General features: G+C 34.8%; 1 protein-coding gene across 2 annotated transcripts in view; it reads left to right on the top strand.

The window, feature by feature from the left end:
• The window catches only part of GRID2 (glutamate ionotropic receptor delta type subunit 2), a 1666133-nt gene that overhangs the window by 375448 nt on the left and 1272120 nt on the right, over positions 1-18565 (top strand). The window lies entirely within an intron of this gene.

Raw genomic sequence — 18565 nt, 5'->3', positions numbered from 1 at the left:
GTAACTTCTTAAGTAATTTCACAACTGTTTTCCAGAGTATGTACATTCCCCCTAGCAGTATTTGAGGATTCTAGTTTCTTCATATCCTTGTCAATTTTGTGAAACATAAAAACTGGTATCTAATTAAGATTTTCATTTGTGTTTATCTGATGATTAAGGATACTGAGTATCTTTTCCTGTGCTTGCTGGCCATGTTTGTATTTTTTGATAGTTTTTTCACATTCTATATTTGTTTAATTAGATTAAATATTCTTTATGTATATTCTTTATGTATACTTTATGAAAGTTCTTTATCAGATATATGGTTTGCAGATACTTTCACCCAGTCTTTCCCCACCCCCCCCATCTTAATGGTACTTTTTGAAGTGCAAATTTTAATTTGTTGAAATTCAGTTTATCAGTTTTTTCTTTTAAGTATCTTTCTTTTGCATTACATCTAAGAACTCTCTGAATAATTCAAGGTCACTGTGATTTTTCCTGCTCTCTTCTTAAAATTTATATATTTAGTTCCTTATATTTAGATCTAGAAGCTGTTTCATGTTTGTATTTCAGTGTGGTGTAAGACAGTATTTTGGCATGTGAATATACAGTTTGCCTACTCTGTTTCAAAGGAAGATTATCCTTTCCCTCGCTAAATATATTTGGCCCCTTTGTTGACAATCAGTTGACCATAAACAGATGTGTTTATTTCTGAACGTTTACTCCTGTTTGTTAGATCTGTGTGCCTGTCATTATGCCAGTAACATATTGGAGATTTACAATAAGTTTTAAAATCAAATATGTTCTTTTCCTTTTTTTTCAAACTTATATATGACTCTTGCATTCTTCTCATTTTGTATAAATAATAGGATTAGCTTTCAGTTTCTTCAGAACGGCTTTCTGGAAAATTGACAAGGATTGTGTTGAATGCATAAGTCAGCTTGTAAAGATTGCCATCTTAAGAATATTGAGCCTTCTATTTCATGAACATAGAATGTAGCTCCATTTTTTAGAATGTTATAGTTTTAATACAATAATAATATTTTAAATATTATTTTTTGCTTTTCACTGTGCAAGTTTTGGGCTTCCCTTACACTTTTAATTTCTTCCTTAGGATATTATTCATTTTTATAATACTGTGAATGGAATTATTTCCTGAATTTTATTTTCATTTTGTTTTCATACACACACACACACACACACACACACACACACACACACGCACACACGCCCACACAGGCACATATTGCTATGGGCTTCCCCAGTAGCTCAGCAGTAAAGAATCTGCCTTCAGTGCAGGAAATGCAGTTTTGATCTCTGGGTAGGGAAGATTCCTTGGAGAAGGAAATGGAAACCCACTCCAGTATTCTTGCTTAAGAAATTCCATTGTCAGAGGAGCTGGCGGGCTACAGTCCATGAGGTTGCAAAAGAGTTGGACATGACTTAGCCACTAAACAGCAAACAAAATATTGATATTCTGATCTGGTCACCTGTGGCCTTGGTGAATTCAATAGTTCTAGAAATTTTTTGTATATCCCTTAGGATTTTCTAAAAACAATATCATGTTATGCAAATTAAGAAATCTAATTGTCCCTTTCAAATCTGGATTGCTTTGAAAATTTTATTTATTTTTTCTCCCAATTACACTGTTAGAAACTCTAGTATATAATTTTGAGGGAAGAAGACCTTTCCTGTTTCCAGTCTTAGTTGGAAAATATTTTATCATTCACATTTGAGTATGAGTTAACTGATTATTTTCCATAGAGGTCTTTTATCATGTTAAGGAAATAGATAGGATTTATCAGAGTTAATCAAAGGTCTCCTTGTTAAATTTCTGGCTAGTCATCTGGTTTGGTCTCTGCTTGATCAAATTTGTATTGTTACTTTGTAAGGTATTGACTTTCCTTCATTGATACATAGATTATTATCATTTTCTACGACTCTGAATGATTTTTTCCCCGCATACCACTCTGAATCAAATCCTAAACCCTGTGACATAGAAGCTCTTGATTTTCATGTCTTTCTCTACTTGCTGGAACTGCCTTTCTAATGGACCTGAGGAGTGGGGTTGAAGATAAGGATAAAATGCCATGGACTTACTCCTCTTAGATAATGTTCTGTAGGTTTGTTTGTTTTTTGAATAAGTGATTTTCAGTTTATTGTATGCTTTTGGTTAAATTTAAGAACGCTGAAAAAGATTTGGTCAGTTTTGCCTAGTTTTATAATTGGTTTGTTGGGGGAGATTTGCTGAGCTTCACACACTATAATTTATGGAGTTCCATATGCCCCTTTTTGTAGTATGGGTAGAGAATATAGATAAGAGGATTAAGATTTTATAGAAGAAGTATTAATATCATTGTAGCTAAACTATGAATGGTAAGAAATATATGAAATTCATTTATTAGGGTAGTTCAGAAGGATTAAATAGTATCAGAAAAGTGGACTCTGGGTAGAAACAACCAATAGTTTAGTTTGTTTGGAACCTTATCTATTTTAATGACCAGGTCAAGTTGACATGGTAAATGAAAATGAGCTAGTAATAGGTTTTAAATATCAAACTAAATTTAATATTTAGGAAGTAGCAAAGAATGAGAAGATTTGAATGGTGGAATGATTATATATAATTTAGCCAGGCTTTGTGACTTGTAGAATCTTAATTCCCCAAGTAGGGTTTGAAACTGTCACCCCTGCAGTTGAAGCAGAGTCCTAACACTGGACCACCAGGAAATTCCCAGGAGTGAATATATATATTATATATGTATATATATATATACATATACACACACACACACACACATTAGGAAAAGAAAACAGCACCCCCCCCCCCAATATATAAACGCTGAACCAGAGGTCAAGAAACTGAAATCAGGGAAACAGTTGGAACTGTTTAAACTGTCCACATGATAGGCAATATGTTCTCAGACTAGGATAACTATAATGGGAAGGGGGAAAAGTGAGCTGCAATGAAACTATGCTGCCAGAAGACTATGGTACCTTATTATAACTCTGGGGCCACTAAAAGGAAAAAATCAAAGAAGATTCCTAGCTTTTGGCCTTTAGAACTAGACAAATAGAAAATTAATAGAAATGAGCATAGAAGGAAAGACGTATAGGGTAAGTGTAAATAGTAGCTAGCACTTACTGAGTCCTTTTTATATTAAGACATAGTTATATGAATTTTACATAAATTAGTTACTCCTTACACAGGCTTTTGCATATATTACAAGAAGAAGGTGGTGAAGTCAGTCAACTTAACCAAAATTAAATAGCTAATAAGTGTCAGAGTTGGAATTTTATCCCTTGTCTGAATATAAGTATCAGAATATGACTGGAAAGTATAAGCAGGGCTCTATAAAGAAAGGATGAGATAATGGTTTTACATCACATTGTTTGGAGGTGAAAGGTAAAGCCAACATGGGATGGAATTACAAAAGAGGAATAGAGGAGAGGAGAGAAATCCATTGACATATTGTTGCAAATACTTATATTTTGTGAGAAAAGGAAATAAAGAAAAAGTTTGAAAGAGAAGCCAGTAGAGATCATTATTCCTGAGGAGAAAATCCTTCTTTGAGAGGTGGTTATCTTAACTGTTACTGAATGTTATTTGGATATGGTCTGTGAAAGAAAGTAAAGTTGCTCAGTTCTGTCCGACTCTTTGTGACCCCTTGGGCTATAACTTACGAGGTTTCTCCATCCATGGAATTTTCCAGGCAAGAGTACTGGAGTGGGTTGCCATTTTCTTCTCCAGGGGATCTTTCCATACCCAGGGATCAAACTTGGGTCTCCTACATTGCAAGCAGATGCTTTTACCCTCTGAGTCCATGGAGTCCAGAGATGAAGGAACCTACTGATTAAAATATGAAGAGACGTTTCTTTATAGTGTTTGTGGTGTTAATGAAAGACTAGTGCAAGCAGTAAGCCGTGAGTGGATGTGAAAGAACAATACCAGTAGAGTCTATTCCAAGTTTGCTGGTGAAGTTATATGTACATGAATAGCTAGAGTGGAGAAGGAAATGGCAACCCACTCCAGTGTTCTTGCCTGGAGAATCCCAGACAGCGGAGCCTGGTGGGCTGCCGTCTATGGGGTCGCACAGAATCGGACACAACTGAAGTGACTTAGCAACAGCAATGAAACATCAAACACGAATACATGGGGGAATTTTGGGGTTGTGTAGGAAAAGATATCAAAGGGGCAGTATTATATTTACTCTATTTGTCTAGTTCTAAAGGCCATTTATAAAAGCAGTTTGGTTTAGAAAGATGTTAAGAAGACTTGATTGAACTATGACCTAAAGTCATATTCATTTGATTGATACAGAGAAGGAAAGTTGAGGAAATTCATGGGAAGTGATTATAATCATCTCAGTAATACTTAAGGCAGTGGAACATTGGGGAAGGGCAGTGGAGTGGAAAAGGTTTGGAAATGCTATTGGGGAACATCTGTTAGGGATGACTGAAAATACTTCTGAGTCATAGTAAAAATCAAACCAAGATTTCATAGGAAGGATCTGTAAGAGAACATAAAACCACCTTCTATATTAGTCTCCAGCAACATTCAGAATCTGTCATCATAATGAAGGTCACCATTTTAAGTAGGATAAGTATTGTTTTATTAGAGTTAGGCATTATCTTCAGAAATTTCTTTTTTTTTTTTTAGATTTTATTTTATTTTATTTTATTTTATTTTATTTTTTTTAATTTTTAGTTTTTTATTTTTTTAATTTTAAAATCTTTAATTCTTACATGCATTCCCAAACATGAACCCCCCTCCCACCTCCCTCCCCAGAACATCTTTCTGGGTCATCCCCATGCACCAGCCCCAAGCATGCTGCATCCTGCGTCAGACATAGACTGGCGATTCAATTCACATGATAGTATACATGTTAGAATGTCATTCTCCCAAATCATCCCACCCTCTCCCTCTCCCTCTGAGTCCAAAAGTCCGTTATACACATCTGTGTCTCTTTCCCTGTCTTGCATACAGGGTCGTCATTGCCATCTTCCTAAATTCCATATATATGTGTTAGTATACTGTATTGGTGTTTTTCTTTCTGGCTTACTTCACTCTGTATAATCGGCTCCAGTTTCATCCATCTCATCAGAACTGATTCAAATGAATTCTTTTTAACGGCTGAGTAATACTCCATTGTGTATATGTACCACAGCTTTCTTATCCATTCATCTGCTGATGGACATCTAGGTTGTTTCCATGTCCTGGCTATTATAAACAGTGCTGCAATGAACATTGGGGTACATGTGTCTCTTTCAATTCTGGTTTCCTCGGTGTGTATGCCCAGAAGTGGGATTGCTGGGTCATAAGGTAGTTCTATTTGCAATTTTTTAAGGAATCTCCACACTGTTCTCCATAGTGGCTGTACTAGTTTGCATTCCCACCAACAGTGTAGGAGGGTTCCCTTTTCTCCACACCCTCTCCAGCATTTATTGCTTGCAGATTTTTGGATCGCAGCCATTCTGACTGGTGTGAAGTGGTACCTCATTGTGGTTTTGATTTGCATTTCTCTAATAATGAGTGATGTTGAGCATCTTTTCATGTGTTTGTTAGCCATCCGTATGTCTTCTTTGGAGAAATGTCTATTTAGTTCTTTGGCCCATTTTTTGATTGGGTCGTTTATTTTTCTGGAGTTGAGCTGCATAAGTTGCTTGTATATTTTTGAGATTAGTTGTTTGTCAGTTGCTTCATTTGCTATTATTTTCTCCCATTCAGATGGCTGTCTTTTCACCTTGCTTATATTTTCCTTTGTTGTGCAGAAGCTTTTAATTTTAATTAGATCCCATTTGTTTATTTTTGCTTTTATTTCCAGCATTCTGGGAGGTGGATCATAGAGGATCCTGCTGTGATTTATGTCTGAGAGTGTTTTGCCTATGTTCTCCTCTAGGAGTTTTATAGTTTCTGATCTTACATTTAGATCTTTAATCCATTTTGAGTTTATTTTTGTGTGCGGTGTTAGAAAGTGATCTAGTTTCATTCTTTTACAAGTGGTTGACCAGTTTTCCCAGCACCACTTGTTAAAGAGATTGTCTTTACTCCATTGTATATTCTTGCCTCCTTTGTCAAAGATAAGGTGTCCATATGTGTGTGGATTTATCTCTGGGCTTTCTATTTTGTTCCATTGATCTTCTGGAGTGAATGAGCCATTAGAAAGGGAAAATAATTTCTTTTGGAATGGGTGCAGTTTCAGCATTTTTGTTTCTGTTTAGTCCACGTGTGAATATTTGAGGAGATCTGAATTTTCTGTAAAAGAGACTGGTAAGAATGAGAAAAAAGTAACCAGCTGAAAATTTTGCCATAATTCTGTTTTTCCCCAGAGATTTTCCAGAGTTTATTTGTTCAGAGTGAACACCAATCTCTTTTAAAAGAGAGGATTTCCTGAGGATGTTTGAGCGGTATCATTAATTCTGTGGTAATTTACAGAGTAGATTATTTAGCTTTTGGTTCTGGGACAATCATTTTCATCATCTAAGTGGTATAGGGGAAAGTGAGTGCAATCTGGAGTCGAAAGCATTAATTTTGTTCCTGACTCTGACTCTTAAGCAATTTCTATGAGTAAGTTTTCCTGAATTGTAAAATGGGGATAAAAAAATATCTAAACCATTTCACAGGTATATTATGAGATTCTAGTAGGTGGTGAATTGAAAAGTCTATATTATCTATTAAGTGATATAATTTATTTTTAAATCCCACAATTATCAGCAACATGCAGACCTACGCTAGCCTGCAGCTGAAGTTTCTGTTTCCTCAAAAAATACTTGGTTAGTTTGAAAATATAAAGTTTAGCACCATTAGGAAGCTTTCGAAAATGAAAAATTAATTGTCTGAGTTAATGTTTAAATAAGCTCTAAAGTGATCTATGAGAAGCTAGTATAATTGTGAAGATTTTAGGCTGATTGTTTAAAAAGAGTAACTTTATAAAAACTTCAATTTAGTAAATATGCATTAGTTTATATACAATGAAGCAATATGTTTAACTGTTGTGTTAAGTAAAATACCTTATTTTCTTTGTATGATTGCAATGTGCTATAATAGCATCTGAATAAAATAAGATATATAAGAGACTCCTCCAACTTATATGAAGCATAGCTATATTATTTACCTAGTTATTGAATTAAGAAAACTACATGTAAACATGGAAGTAAATCCTGAAAGAAAAAGATCTCCATCTATGACCATCCTTCCCATGAGGAGACTTTATTTCAGCAGAATAAGATATGTGCATTCTAGTAGTCTGCGATGGTAGTGGCATGTGTTCATACCAAAATAGTTTGAAGAATAACTTGATTCTGTTCGTGTAAGAAAGATTTTTTTCTTTATTTCTTCTATAATTATCTTGGAGTAATTATCATAGTAAATGCTGTGGCACCACTGACACCCACATAGTCATATTCCTTCTGTTTATGTGAAAGGCAGCACCACTGAGTTAGAACTCAGTTTTTTCCATGAATGCATTATTCAAAAATACCTTATCCATGAACATAACTGAAATTTTATACTGTAGATTTTAAGCTTATAATTTTTGCCAGTGATTTCAAAATAAACTGTGTAAAAGGATGAGAGAATAAATATTTAATAAAGAAAGGTTGGCTCAGAATTATATAACCTAATGTTTACAATATTTTGATTCATATTTGTATTATATTTTATTTCTTTAGACCTAAAGTCCCCACAAAATTTCACTATAGTTGGAATTTCACCATCTTATTAAAAAAGAAAATCATATGTTATAGCATAAATTTCTGGCAAGCATTTGGAAAGCAAGTTGTTTTTGAGCCATATACATCTATGACAAAGTCCTAGATTTAGTACATTTACTTAAAACTGACAATGTGACTCCGTATATTAAAATTTATCATATTGTACAAAGACACAGGCTCAGATCCAGCACTTAAGATCGGTCAGAAACAGATCAAATCCTAGATGTCACATTCTTTACTAGCCATGAACTTGTGAATGTTACCTCTCTGTATAAGCCTCAATATCCCCATCTGTAAGATTAATATAGTAACAACAGACATGACCATTTGAAGTGTAGTATTTAAGAGGAAGGTTTTTATAAAAATTAGAAAAAATCATAAAAGCAAGTAGCATATAATAGCTACTCAAACAATAGCTATGAAAGACCATCGTTCATCATCATAACTTTGACTTGAAGTACTGAAAATAAATGAATCCATGCAGAAATGACCATAAAGTAATAATAGTTAAGTTTTCTATCTCATAGTTAACAAGGCAATATTTTAGAGCCTTAACATTTCTCATAAAGAGAAGCTTACCCTCTATAAAGAAACAGATTTGTATTCATTGTATTTCTGACTTGAACTACAGAAAATAAATGAACCCCTGCACAAATGACCATAAAGTAATAGTTGATTACCAGTTTTTTTTTTTCCTCTAGTAGTAAACAGAGCAGTGTTTCAGAGCTTTACAGTTTCTCCTAAAGAGAGGGTTACTGTCTATAAAGAAGCAAATTAATATTCACCTGACTGTGTGAAGTTTTTCAAGGCATAGTGATACTTAGATTGCTTTTAAAATGACTTTAATATCCAGAGATGGGGTTGGTCTACAGCCTCTTCTCTCAACCCACATATGTACACACATGGAACACATATCCAGTAAAGCTGCTTAGTAAATTTTTCTATGTGAAGCAGCATTGACCTATGATATTCTGAAATTCCAAATGTGTTTTAGATAAATTTTCTTTTTTCCTTAAAATTGTATATGGTAGCAACAACATCAGCAAATCAGCAGAATCACCACATTAACTAACATTAAGTAAATAAAGCATTATTTTATACCAGGTCTTCCTATATACCAGGTCTTATTTGAAATTCTTCATATACATACTAACTTAATCTTGATAGTCTTATGAAATAGGAATATAATTATTCAAATTTAACACAAGAAACTTAATGCACACAGAAGTACAATAAAATAGCAAAATCTACAGAGTATTAAGAGTAAAATAGGATTTGAGCTCAGGCAATCTTGACTGCAGAGTTGCAGTCATAACAACATGCTACAAATGACCTTCCTTGACTTCAACCAAGTATTTCTTACTGAAAAACTCATACTGAATTTCTCTCCAAAATATTTTCTTATTTTTCAGGTATAAATAAGCTGTTGAAAAGTAGTGAGACAATAGGTCATTTAAACTTTCACTTCAACTTCTCTTAGTAAATGTGTTTCTCTTAGTAAACATGAATGTTGTGAAACGTGATCATTGTGACTCATTTCTGTATTTTCAACATAAGAAAAAAGATGAAAATATCTCAATACTCAAGGAAATGAAAAGACAGAACACAGACTGGGAGAAAATATCTGCAAAGGATGTATCTGATAAAACACTCAGTTCAATTCAGTTCAATCGCTCAACTGTGTCCGACTCTTTGCAGCCCCATGGACTGCAGCACACCAGGCCTCCCAGTCCATTACCAACTCCTGGAGCTTACTCAAACTCATGTCCATTGAGTCGGTGATGCCATCCAACCATCTCATCTGCTGCTGTCCCTTTCTCCTCATACCTTCAATCTTTCCCAGCATCAGGGTCTTTTCCAGTGAGTCAGTTCTTCGCATCAGGTGGCCAAAGTATTGGAGATTCAGCTTCAACATCAGTCCTTCCAGCGGACTGATCTCATTTAGGATGGACTGGTTGGATCTCCTTGTAGTCCAAGGGACTGTCAAGAGTCTTCTCCAACACCCCAGTTCAAAAAGATCAATCATTTGGCACTTAGCTTTCTTTATAGTCCAACTCTCACATCCATACATGACTAGTGGAAAAACCATAGCCTTGACTAGATGGACTTTTGTTGGAAAAGTAATGTCTCTGCTATTTAATATGCTGTCTAGGGTTGGTCATGACTTTTCTTCTAAGGAGCAAGCATCTATTAATTTCATGGCTACAGTCACAATCTGCAGTGATTTTGCACCCCCCCAAAAAAAGTCTGCCAGTTTCCCCATCTATTTGTCATGAGGTGATGGGCCCGGATGCCATGATCTTTGCTTTCTGAGTGTTGAGCTTTTAGCCAGTTTTTTCACTCTCCTCTTTCAGTTTCATCAAGAGGCTCTTTAGATCTTCTTCACTTTCTGCCATAGGGTGGTGTCATCTGCATGTCTGAAGTTATTGATATTTCTCCCAGCAATCTTGATTTCAGCTTGTACATCATCTAGCCCAGTGTTTCTCATGATGTGCTCTGCATATAAGTTAAATAAGCAGGGTGACCATATACAGCCTTGACATACTCCTTTTCCTATTTCAAACCAGAATCCAAAATTAAAGAACTCGGCGATGAGAAAAAGACATTAACAAATGGAATCTAATTGAAGGCTTTAACTGACATCTCTCCAAACAAGATATGCAGTGAAAAATAACTGTATGAAAATGATGTTCCCCCTCCTGTGCCACAAGGGAAATGAAACTTAAAACCACAATGAGTTACCATTACAGGCCTACTAGAATGGTCCAAATCTGGAATACTGAAACATGACATGCTAGGGAGGATGTGGAGCCTCATTACTGGTAGAAATTTAAAATGGTAAAGCCACTTAGGGAGATAAGTGGTGCTGTTTTTTTTTGTTTGTTTGTTTGTTTGTTTGTTTTTAATAAAACTAGACATACTTTTATCATAGGATCCAGAAATCATGCTCTTTGTTATCTATCCAAAGAAGTTGGAACCTTTTTTACCCATTAATCTTTCAATTAAATGGTTAAATTTAAATTCATGATACATTAGAAATCAGTTCAGTCACTCGGTTGTGTCTGACTCTTTGTGACCCCATGGACTGCAGCATGCCAGGCTTCCCTGTCCATCACCAAGTCCTGGAGCTTGCTCAAACTTATGTCCATTGAGTCAGGGATGCCACCCAACCATCTCATCCTCTGTCGTCCCCTTCTCCTCCCGCCTTCTATCTTTCCCAGCATCAGGGTCTTTTCCAATGAGTCAATTCTTTCCATCAGGTGTCCAAAGTATTGGACCTTCAGCTTCAGCATCAGTCCATCCAGTGAATATTCAGGACTTATTTCCTTTAGGATTGACTGGTTTTATAGTGCAGTACAAGGGATTCAAGAATCTTCTCCAACACCATATTTTAAAAGCATCAAGTCTTTGTTGCTCAGCTTCTTTATGGTCCAATTCTCACATCCATACATGACTACTGGAAAAGTCATAGCTTTGACTAGACAGACCTTTATCTGCAAAGTAACGTCTCTTCTTTTTAATATGCTGTCTAGGTTGTTCATAGCTTCTCTTTCAAGGAGCAAGAGCCTTTGAATTTCATGGCTGCAGTCATCATCCACATTGATTTTGGAGCGCAAGATAATAAAGTCTGTCACTGTTTCCATTGTTTCCCCATCTATTTCCGTGAAATGATGGGCCTGATGCCATGATCTTCGTTTTTTGAATGTTGAGTTTTAAGCCAGGTTTTTCACTCTCCTCTTTCACTTTTATGAAGAGGCTCTTCTGTTCCTCTTCACTTTCTGCTATGAGGGTGGTGCATATCTGCATATCTGAGGTTATTGACATTCTCCCTGCAGTCTTGATTCCAGCTTGGGCTTCATCCAGTCCAGCATTTCGCCTGATGTATTCTGCATATAAGTTAAATGAAAAGGTGACAATATACAGCCTTGACATACTCCTTTCTTGATTTGGAACCATTGTCTAATAAACCAGTGCGAATGCAAAATCTTCAACTGGAGGGTCCTTAGATATTATCTAGTTTAAATCATGAATTTTCACACTTGTTGAAAATTAAGTCTAGAAAATAAATGTATTGAAACCATGTAGGTAACTAGAAGCCTATCTAGAGACTAAAGTGGGGATCTTATGACTGTTATTGCCCCCAAGTGAGAAGATGTTTAAGTTGGAATGAAGAAAGTGTTTCAATTCATACCAAGGGATAGTAACACAATAAAGCCTGAGTTTAAAAATGTCCAGCTCATCACTAACTAACTTTATGAACTTCACAGAGTTTTTTGTCCCCTTATTTCTTATCTGTGAAATGGAAATAAAAATATTACTCTACTCAAAGTTCTGTTGTCAGGATTAAGTGGGGTAGCAAATGTAAAGCATTTATAATAATGCTTGGCGCAAAACAGTTTTCTTTCCCAATGTAATTTACATTTATTAGAGAAACTTTTGTGAAATACAAAATAATCAGGGATGAAATACATTATGTTAATCTTAGTACTTAAAACTATTAGTAGTTACATACTTGAAGACTTTTTCATTTTAATCTTTCATCTTATATATTCTATTTTTCAGTTATGTTTTTAAATCTACTTTGCATAGTTATATTTATAAATCTGATTTTTGACAGTATTGAAGTCTAAACATCCTAAATTTAATTTGCTTAAAAACACCTAAAAATACTGCATAAGATTAAAATCAAACAAGCAAAAACCTATCAATTTAATGCATAGGTGAGTTTTCAAGGAAATAAAAAATTCAGTTAAGTCAGGGAAAGGAGTCGTATAACAAATGATGATAGTTCGTTAATTTGCAAGATTTCACTGGGCTTTGGGGGCATCTTTAATCAGATCGTGACTGGCCCAGGGATTTGCGTTTGATGGTTTTAGCATGCGTGTGGGAAAGTTTGGGCTCACCCAGTTTTCAGAGTCTGTTCTCAGTTTGCATTAAGTTTGAAAACACAAAGGATACAATCAAGAATGAATTTTAAAGTTATACAAATAAAAGTGGACTAAAAAGAAAATCTTCCTCAGCTTTGACTAGGAAAAGGGTGCAAAACTATGAGAATTCATGGTCATGAAGACTATCATGTGGAATTCATGACAATTCATGCTATTCACATGGTACAGAGAAATATTAAACTTAAAATGGACTTAGGGTTAGTAATGTTTCCAAATATTTTATAAAAACAAATGTAAAATCTTTGTGGAATTTTACATTTGCAGCCCAGGCTTTTAATGATTCTCATAGAGAAGATAGAAAGCTGTAAAAGTACAATCACATAACACAATTACAAAATACAGAAATGAGGGATCATGGGCAAGACACAGTAGATAAAAATAAAGTTCTAAGTATTTTGCCATAAGCGTCTTTGCCATAGACATATCTTTGCCACAAAAATTTCACTTGAAAACATTTTTATTATATAACTATTTTGTGTTACGGCAATTTTACTATAAAAGATTAAATAATGAATTGACAATTTAGTTTGGCATATATGATATAAAAGTTATGAAAATCATGATAGATGAGGGTGATCTGTCCAAAGAGTTGGTTTCTTACTTTGAAATACATTATGCTGGAGAAGAGGAGAGGTTGAGGACCTTAAAGGCACAGAATTGAACCCACCCTTTTCCGCAGAACTTTGGAATATCTCTTAATGGACATGTGACCATATGCCAAGAATGAAAGAATAATAAAAAACTATTTAAGAACTGATATCTCTTTTAATGAAGGAAGATTTTAGTGAAAAAGAAAGGTTGCAATGCCAAACAATGAATTGAATCGACAAGGAGACAGAGTGTATAAAATACTAAGAATGAAAAACTTTGAAGGCAAGTGGTTTGGTACAACCCACAGAATAAAATTAGTAATTTACACAGTATTGCCATGAATCTAAATACATTTTAAAAGTATTCAAATATTTTGTATTTCTCAATAAAGTCATTTTAAATTTCTTATTAATTTCTCACGTTTCATTATAGCCTTTTTCCCATTGCTTTTTCATTTTTTATTATTTTATTTTTGCGACCAAATTGCCTTAAGGCAAGTTAGTTATTCAGCAAAAGTGTTTGTGGTGAAAATGCTTGAGACAGTGATTATGACAAAGATACGTATGATAAAGATACCAGACTCAAAAAATTTCAATGTAAAATATAAAATAAATATAATGACTATGTTAAATAGATAAGAAAGAAAATAAAAGTAATTGGTAAAAGCATAAGACCCTCAAAGATGACCAGTGAAATTCAGAAAAAAGCAGAAAACACTAAACAAAGAAAACTTCTAGAATATGAGATGTAATAATTGAGATCAAATCTCATTGGAAATTAGTAGAAGCACAGCTAATAAACTAGAGTGTAGGTCAGAAGAAATGCTGCAGAATCAGTTATAGAGTGGCAACAATACTTAAAACATGAAGGAATTTAAGAGACATGAGCGTTATCAATGACCTAAAAAGATATATTGGCATAGAATAGAAGAGAAAGCAGTATTTTAAGCGTTAATGATATTGGCATCTGGTAATAGCATGAATGAAGAATGTTGAGTGTATACTTTTGTAGTAAATTTTAACGTACATTTTCCTGCTTTTAACTTAAAATCCCTGTTTTCACCAGCTTATTCCTAGTGTCCAGGATGTACTGATAAATGTTTAAAAATTGGTTCTCTAAACAAACAAACAGAAAAAAAAATGAAGAGATGTGTGCCTATATGCATAATGAATGTTTATTATAAATTTTACTAATATAAAGGATATATAGCATACAATTTACAAATAATCATAAAATATTATTTTAGAATACATTCCATAGGCCCAATTGAATCTCACAAAATGTTTTCACTGGTTTTTACCAAATTATTGTAACCATAATCAACCTCTGGTTATGATTCAACCTTAATTTGAGAAATGGTGTTGCATCCCAGTACACCAAAACTTTATACAATTAAATTATTCTAATTTAATCTGATATGTGATCTGTTGTTAAAATATTTCTCACAGTTGTAAAAATTATATTTATTTAATAAAACATCTTTTCAACTTGAGCAGTAGATACAACACACTTGCAGGTTTAATCTGTATTATTTGTAGTTTCTCCTTTACTTTTTTAAACTGAGACAAACAACAAAACTGTTAATAAAGCTCTGATTTATAGAGTTTGCTAATTTTCATCAATGCGTAAATATTCCTATAGCCAGTTTCAAGCTATCATATGATGTCACTGAACAGTTAGAAAAAAGTGTGCAGTACCCTGCTATTATATTCATATAGAGCATCTAGTGTTTCTACTATATAAGTACAGAAAAATAATGTGAAGGACGTAACAAATAGTAAAATAATTGGAAATATGATAGTTTTGAATTTATTATCATTGTCTTCAATATAATTGAATTGAATGTTTATATAACTTAAGATTTGCTGAGTTAACAATTTCTTATCAAATTTCTGAAAGTGCACCACAGACCCTGACTAGGCAGTAGGGGCAGAAGCTCCTGTCTCCAGGGAGAATTCTTCAGTGAAGTATGGGAGAGTAAGGAGGATGCTAGTTGTGCAGGACTAACAAGGAGGACTGGAATTTCCTCCACCCCTGTGTTCACTAACTGTCAGAAGATATATTTGTTTTCATATACACCTTTCATCCATAACTCCTCTGGGACTCTTGCTTCTAAGTAAGGATTCCCAAGAGTTTTCTGAGGACAAATTGGATCTCTTATTTCTCCTTTCTCTGCAGGCATTTCAGTAGACTGCATCTACTTTAAGTCACTTATTACTACTCTTGTCTTCCCAAGTCACTTTCAACCTTGTTTTATTTTTTAAAACCTCTTTCATACTTACTTTGTTACAGTTTTCTTTATTCTTACACTGTTAATTGTGGGGCGGGAGGTAGTTATTGAAGTAGGTGCAATAAACTTCTAGTGTCAGTCCTTTTGCAGTTGGTCATAAACATCAGTTGGTATTTCTTAAATGTTTATAATAATCCTAGGGCTTACCAGATGTAATTAGTACTAAGTTACACAAAATATGGAATAGCGCAAATCCACCAGTAGCTTTGTACATGTTACTCTGTGTGAAATCAAACAGGGGGGAAAAAAAAAAACCATGTATTTTATCAACCCATTGAATTTGTTTTTTCTTAGTGAGTGAAGTCGCTCAGTCATGTCCGACTTTTAGCGACCCCATGGACTGTAGCCCACCAGGCTCTCTGGTCCATGGGATTTTCCAGGCATGAATACTGAAGTGGGTTGCCATTTCGTTCTCTAGGGGATCTTCCCAACCCAGGGATTGAACCCAGGTCTCCCGCGTTGTAGGCAGACACTTTACCATCTGAGCTACCATGGAAGGCCTTTTTTTTTTTTCTCTTAGGTATGCTAATAAAAAGAGAAATCCTATATTTTCGGATATGCAGCATTTATAAGCTTCAGAGTCTGAGGATCTTGATGAGGTCTAATCCCGTTGGATTTTAATAAATGTCATGTGGTCGTCAGATGCTCCAGCTTATAATGTAGATATACCACAGAGGATGATTTCAAACCTTCTCAGCACATCTTCCTGTATATTGCTGTAAATCATCCCCATTAAACTACTTCAAAATGTTTCATGTGTAACACCCCTGGGTATTCAATTAAGTACTGGGTTTTACAGAAGGGTGTTGGAAGTGAAGAGGAAAGAGGTGGAAAATGGAATTGAATATAGCAGGCCACTTGCTGTCAGGCACAATTTCTTCTCCTCAAATAGCCAGAAAACCTGTTAGAGGTTTATAACTGTAATATTCTTTATGTATAAATAAGCTGGTGAATAGAAAGGAACATAAGCTTAGTACTGTGTATTTGGGGAAATGTGTTCTATCTAGATGTATAGAAATTGTTTCATTTTTTTAAATTTAGCAACTGAGTGTTATTAGATCACTAAGGGCTTCCCTAGTGGCTCAAATGGTAAAGAATCTGCCTGCAATACAGGAGACCTGGTTTCAATCATTGGGTGAGGAATGTCCGCTGGAGAAGGGAATAGCTACCCACTCCAGTATTCTTGCCTAAGAAATATCAACAACTTCAGATATGCAGATGACACTAGTTTAATGGCAGAAAGTGAAGAGGAAGTAAAGAGTCTCCTGATGAGGATGAAAAGAGAGAGTGAAAAACTGGCTTAAAACTTGGCATTCAAAAAAACTAAGATCATGGCATCCAGTCCAGTCACTTCATGGCAAATAGATGAAGAAAAAGTGGAAACAGTGACAGATTTTTTTAACTTGGGTTCCAAAATCACTGCAGATGGTGATTGCAGCCATGAAATTAAAAGATGCTTGCTCCTTGGAAGAAAAACTCAAACTTATACAGCATGTTAAAAAGGAGAGACATCACTTTGCCAACAAAAGTCTGTCTAGTCAAAGCTGTGGTTTTTCCAGTAGTCCTGTACAGATGTGAGAGTTGGACCATAAAGAAGGGTGAGCAAGAAGAATTGATGCTTTTGAATCATGGTGCTAAAGAAGACTGTTGAGAGTTCCTTGGAGTGCAAGGAGAACAAATCAGTTAATCCAAAAGGAAATCAACCCTGAATATTCATTGGAAGGACAATGCTGAAGCTGAAGTTCCAATACTTGGCCACCTGATGCAAAGAGTTGACTCCTTGGAAAAGACCTTGACACTGGGAAAGATGGAGGGCAGGAGGAGAAGAGGCAACAGAGGATGAAATGGTTGAATGGCATCACTGACTCAATGAATGTGAGTTTGAGCAAACGGGAGATAGTAAAGGATGAAGGAAGCCTGGCGTGCTCCAGTCCATGAGGTCACAAAGAATTGTACATGACTTAGCAACTGAACAACAAGATCACTAAAACACCGAATAAATATTTTAAAAATTCATTTTCTGCATTTCTTCATTAGTTGGAAGAACATTTGAAGATAAATAACAATGTAGGTGTTTATTCACAACAGCAAAATAAAAGTAATTATAGCTTTCTTCACTTAGCATTTCCTAAAGTTGAATGTAATACTTATAGGAATCCATTTGAAAAGTGTATTAAAATTATTCCTGAGCTTGGATGATTGCAACACTGTGATGCAATGTGTTTATAGTAGGTGTTGTACAACATTTCCAAACCTTTAATATTGTCTAGGTGCACATTATGAAATCTTGAGTCTAGGCATCTGTCAATTTACAGAATATGCTATAAGGAAATCAGTGAAATAGTATTTTTCTATTTTCTACTTCTCTGTTTATATGTGTTTAGAGTGAACAGAAATCTTTAAAAACGGCTATCCTGATGTTTGCACTTCACATATTTTCATCCTTATGTTTCTTCCCATTTCTGTTGCATTCTGTATTGCACAAATCATCCTTTTCTATCTCCATGGTTTTTTTTTTTCACTTGTAAGTAGATCTTTTTGTTCTCTCTACGAGAACAATTTTCCCTATATTCTGCCCCACCACAACTTTCACTTTTTATATAATTGCTCACTTGCCATTTTCTTGAGGAAACCTTTCCTACCTACCAAAGCTTTCCTTAACCTGGTGGATTCCTCTCTGATGATTCCACCACATCCTGTGCTAATGCTGGACCTGCCACCTTGTATTGTAACTAGTTCTCTTCTTGGTTCCAATCTACTGAACCCTAAACTTTAGAGCAGGGGCTGTGTCTTATTTTTATTAAGAAAAAGCAGGTAACATGTTATATTAACAGTTGGGCCGGTTCCTCTACTGAGGTATTTTATTTTGTTGGTATTAGGTATTGATAAAAAGAGGAAGAGGGGGAGAAAATATGTTACAGAGGCTGGAAAAGTTAGTAAGTTATATTATACGTTTACTACATTAGATTGTTTAACTACAGTCCAGTTGGAGACAGCATCTGTGTAAAAACTTAAGGTATTCAGTGCCTTTGAATTGTGATCTGAA

The sequence above is a fragment of the Ovis canadensis genome, chromosome 6 (assembly GCF_042477335.2).
Source record: "Ovis canadensis isolate MfBH-ARS-UI-01 breed Bighorn chromosome 6, ARS-UI_OviCan_v2, whole genome shotgun sequence".
Classification (NCBI taxonomy): domain Eukaryota; kingdom Metazoa; phylum Chordata; class Mammalia; order Artiodactyla; family Bovidae; genus Ovis; species Ovis canadensis.
Note: the sequence above shows the minus strand (reverse complement) of the source record. Positions and strands in the feature narration are given on the sequence as shown.